This window comes from Aegilops tauschii, chromosome 7 (assembly GCF_002575655.3).
Source record: "Aegilops tauschii subsp. strangulata cultivar AL8/78 chromosome 7, Aet v6.0, whole genome shotgun sequence".
Classification (NCBI taxonomy): domain Eukaryota; kingdom Viridiplantae; phylum Streptophyta; class Magnoliopsida; order Poales; family Poaceae; genus Aegilops; species Aegilops tauschii.
The window spans coordinates 256042605-256047998 of NC_053041.3; positions in this window are offsets into that span (position 1 = coordinate 256042605).

A 5394-nucleotide genomic window follows, 5' to 3' on the forward strand; every position below is an offset into this window, starting at 1 on the left:
TTGTCATAAGGTCAAGGTATAACTCCAAGTTGTCATGTTACCGAAGATCACGGCTATTCGAATAGATAAACTTCCCTGCAGGGGTGCACCACATAACCCAACACGCTCGATCCCATTTGGCCGGACACTTTTCTGGGTCATGCCCGGCCGCGGAAGATCAACACGTCGCAGCCCCACCTAGGCACAACAGAGAGGTCAGCACGCCGGTCTAATACCTATGGCGCAGGGGTCGGGGCCCATCGCCCATTGCACACCTGCACGTTGCGAACGCGGCCGAAAGCAGACCTAGCCTAGCAGGCGTTCCGGTCCAATCCGGCGCGCGCCACTCAGTCGCTGATGTCACGAAGGCTTCGGCTGATACCACGACGCCGAGTGCCCATAACTGTTCCCGCGTAGTTGGTTAGTGCGTATAGACCAAATGGCCAGACTCAGATCAAATACCAAGAACTCGTTAAGCGTGTTATTTTGAAGTAACCGCGGACACCCACCAGGGCCAGGCCCACCTCTCTCCTAGGTGGTCTCAACCTGCCATGTCGCTCCACCACAAAGTATCAGCCGGGGGCCGTCGGGAACCCAGGCCCACCTCTACCGGGATGGAGCCACCTGCCCCTTCAGCCCCCATCTCCGAATAGTATCATAAGTAATGTAACAGTATAAAGTATATAGTGTATGCCCGTGATCACCTCCCGAAGTGATCACGGCCCAGTAGTGTAGCATGGCAGACGGACAAGAGTGTAGGGCCACTGATGGAACACTAGCATCCTATACTAAGCATTAGGATAGCACGTAAAGGTATCAACAATTGTAGCAACAATGACAGGCTATGCAGCAGAATAGGATTAACCGAAAGCAGTAACATGCTACACTACTCTAATGCAAGCAGTAGAGAGAAGGAATAGGCGATATCTGGTGATCAAGGGGGGGGGCTTGCCTGGTTGCTCTGGCAAGTAGGAGGGGTCGTCAACATCGTAGTCGTACTGGGTAGCAGCAGCGTCGGTCTCGGTGTCTAGCGAGAGAAGAGGGGGAAGAAACAATAAATATAATGCAAACATATGCATGACGATGCATGACATGTCAATGAGCGTTGCTAGGTGTGCCCTAACGCGGTAGTAGGTGATACCGGCGAAGGGGGGAAACATCCGGGAAAGTATTCCCGGTGTTTCGCGTTTTCGGACAGATGAAACGGAGGTGAAATGTTGCATGTTTGTTATGATAGGGATGTGTGGCGGACGAACGGACTGCGTATTCGGATTGGACTCATCGTTCTGAGCAACTTTAATGTACAAAGTTTTCTCATCCGAGATACGGTTTATTTTATACGATTTACCAAAGTTTATTGCATTTTCTGGTTTTTTCTTTATCTAGTTAATTCAAAATAGCAAAATATGGCAGATTACATTTTATACCCACAAGTGCGCTAGCCTAAGTGTATGACAGTGGGGGCCAGGGGCACAGTCAACTAGTCCGGTCAGCAGTTGACCAGTCAATGCTGACTGGTCAACAGGGTCAAAATGGACCCATATGGCATACACTCATGTGTTAAACAGATTGTTTTAATTCAGTCTAATTAGCGGTGGCTGCCCACTGCCATATGCATGTTAGACTAAGTAGTAATTATACTAACCTAAACAACGGAGGCTACCTGGCAGTGTGCCACTAGTAACCTAACACACACATAGTAATTACACAGGGCCGACCACACACAACCATGGCCAAGCCGACCACACACAGCACGCAACACCTAGGGGTTAAATATGTTCTCTGTTAACAGAAGATAGCAATTTGTGATTTTCATAGGATTTAATCCATGCATCAAAATGGATTTGGTCCAATGAACACATTTGAGCCTTGTCAAGTGTACTACCTTCCCATATTTTTTTAGCCCTGTTAACATTTGTTTAACCGCAATTTAGGAGCAGTCGAGGGGGTTACTCGATGTAATATTCGCAAAGCTAGCCTCATCTACAGTAATTAGTAGCAGCAGCCAACACCAACGGGCGACGGAGAGAGCAGAAAAGCAGAAGTGAAGCGGGCGGCATGCACGCGGTCGCGCGTGCTGGGCGCGGGGCGGGACGGACGCGAGGCGTGGGCGCGCACGCGCGTGCGAGTGGCTGCGGCGGCTGCAGGCAGTAGCAAGCAGGCGGGAGCAACGGCGAGCGCGCGCAGGAACAGGCGGCTGCGGAGAGGCCCAGCGCGGGGCAGCACGGCAGCAGCGGCAGCAGAGGAGGCGCGCGCAGGGGCGACCAGGGGGGCCTCGCCAGCAGCAGATCAGCTCGGCAGGTGCGGGCGGCTGGCAATCGGGGCGTACGGGCGGAGGCAGAAACAGATGCAGAAGCAGCAGCGACAGCATGCGAGCACAGCAGCAACGGCGAGGCCACCCGCGGCCACGGGGCTGCGTGGGCACTCGCGCACGATGGCGGGCGCAGCAGCTGCGAGCGTGGGCGGTGAGCAATGGCGGCAACAGAGAGGCAGCGACAGCGGGCGAGCGGAGCAGGCGACGGTGAGTAGGGGCACGGCCCGGTGGTGCGAGGCGCGACCGGTGGTGCGGGTGGTTCAACCAGGGCATGGCCTCGCGCGCAGAGGCGCGTCCTAGGGCGCAGCCAAGAGGGAGCGGCGAGGCATGGCACGGCGGCGACTACAGCTAGGGGCGCGGATCTGTGGAGAAAAGAGAGGGGAAAGAAGCGGAGCTCACCAAGGGAGCACAAGGAGGCTCGGTGATAGCTTAGTAGCGCAGATGGTGGCCGGATTCGACGAAGTTCACCCACGAGGCAGAGGAAGAAGTTGGCATCATGGACGACGTAGCGGTGGCTCCCGGCTCGGTCCGGTGGCGCGGATGACATAGCCGAGCACGGCGGGGGCATGGACGGACTAGCTGGGCTCGGGGGCGACGGGGAGCGCGAGGGTGACGACGGCCATGGCAGTGCTGCGTTGGGGAGGCCCCGACGCGTCCAGGACAGAGAGAGAGGCGTGAGGGGATGGGAGAGGACGAGGGTTAGAGTTAGCGGAGACGAGGGGGGCGACGCCAGCTTTATAGGCGAGCGAGGAACTGGCGGGCACCGCCGGATGGTTGCCACGGTGACATCCGTGACCGTGGCGGCCATCGGGCGCGGCCACGACTTCACCCCTGTAGCGGGCGAGTGGGGAGGGACGACTGGGCCGGCCTGGTCGGCTGAGCCGACTGGCCAAAGAGGCCCAGTGAGGAAGGGGTGGCCTTTTGGTTGTATACCTTTTTTTAATCTATCTTTTCTGTTGATTTGTTTTCAAATTTATTTTCTATTTACTTTAGTTCTATTATTATGAATCCATCTCCTAAGATAGAATTTCAATTTAGTATACTGCCACAAAAAGTTTGGTGCAATAATAAAATACTTTGCATATTTTTATTATTTAAAAAGCATTTAAATATTAGTTTTAGCTGCTGTTTTATTTACCTTTGAGCATTTAAACCTTTTATAAAAATGTGGTTTCATCACCATAATTACCTATGCATTATATCTCACCTCTCGAACATTTTAGTTTTAACTTTCAAAAACCTTTGTTGTTTGCCTTTAATTTTAAATTCAAATTAGAATCGTTTGAACTAACCCGAGATTAGTAACAGTAATCGTGGTGACACGACATCGGTAGCAGGGGATTGCTGTAGCTTGATTATCCGGGCGTTACATATGGTTGGGCCTTTCAAGAGGTCCAAGGACAAGAAGACCCACCTTTTGGTGGCGGTTGATAAGTTGACGAAGTGGGTGGAGGCAGAGCCAGTTAGTAAGTGTGACGCAGCCACGGCGGTTCAATTCATCAAAAAGGTGATCTTCCGGTTTGGCTTTCCACACAGCATTATAACAGACAATGGTACCAATCTGTCAAAGGGTGCCATGAAGGAGTTCTGTCAACGTGAGCACATCCGGCTTGACGTGTCATCATTGGCTCACCCCCAATCCAATGGTCAAGCGGAGAGGGCCAATCAAGAGATCTTGAGAGGCATCAAACCCCGGCTTATGGTTCCTTTGCAACGGACGCCGGGTTGTTAGGTTGAGGAGCTACCTTCAGTGTTATGGAGCATCAATACCACACCCAACAGATCAACATGATACACACCCTTCTTCATGGTTTATGGAGCAAAAGCGGTTCTTCCTAGTGACATCCGTCATGACTCACCTCGTGTAGCGGCTTACGTTGAAGCTGACAACGAGAAGGCACGGCAGGAAGCTCTTGACCTGTTAGATGAGGAGCGTGACATGGCGGCAGCCCGTTCGGTGATTTATTAGCAAGATCTGCGTCGTTATCATAGCCGCCGGGTTAGAACCAGAACTTTTCAAGAAGGAGATTTGGTGCTTCGACTCATCCAGGATCAGACGGATATGCACAAGCTATCCCCCCCTTGGGAAGGACCTTTTGTGGTCAGCAAGAAACTGCACAACGGGTCATACTACCTAATCGATGTTCGAGAGCACAAAGACTCACGTAAATCGGAGGAGGAGACCAACCGGCCGTGGAATATTGCTCGTCTTTGGCCCTACTATACTTGAGCTACAGGCTCTGCTTATGTACATATTATGACATTGTATATATTATGATTAATATAATAAACCGAACCTCAGCTAAAGCGGGGTATCTGTTGTTTTCTTACATCATGTGTGGTTACATGGAGCTTACAAAGCGGCGTCTGGTTTACCCCTTGATTTAGCTTCTCAAAGCTTAATATTAGATCACTTGGGGGCTTGGTCGTATCCGAACCATAGCTACACCTCTTGATCGGCGCAATGCCACAACATCACTTGGGGGCTTGGTCGTATCCGAACCATAGCTACACCTCTTGATCGGTGTAATGCCACAGCATCACTTGGGGGCTTGGTCGTATCCGAACCATAGCTACACCTCTTGATCGGCGCAATGCCACAGCATCACTTGGGGGCTTGGTCGAGCCCGGACCATAGCTATGCCTCTTGATCGGCGCAATGCCACAACATCACTTGGGGGCTGGGTCGTATCTGAACCACAGTCACACCTCTTGATCGGCTCAAATCCAAATCAATTCGGGGCCAAAGAGAGTGTTGTAAAACAACAGCTCAAACATAGGCACCCACTGAGCACAGCTCACCATGTTTTTTGGAGATTCTTTGCTGTCGAATTTAGGGCCTGGCAGCCCGTGAAAAGCGTCGACTACAATGGTTTTATTTGCCTTTTGCTAAGTTTCTCTTTCTTTTGATAAAATTTGTGATGTTTTCAAACTGGTGTTTATCAACCCGGTTAGGCTGTCAACTACAAGTTGTCAGTACATGTTCAAGTTATAATCCGGAGACTATCAGCCCGGTCTGGTTTTGACTCAAAGTCACCAGTATGGAATAAACCGGTGTTTATCACAACCCGGAACGGTTTTATTGTAAACCAGCATCATAT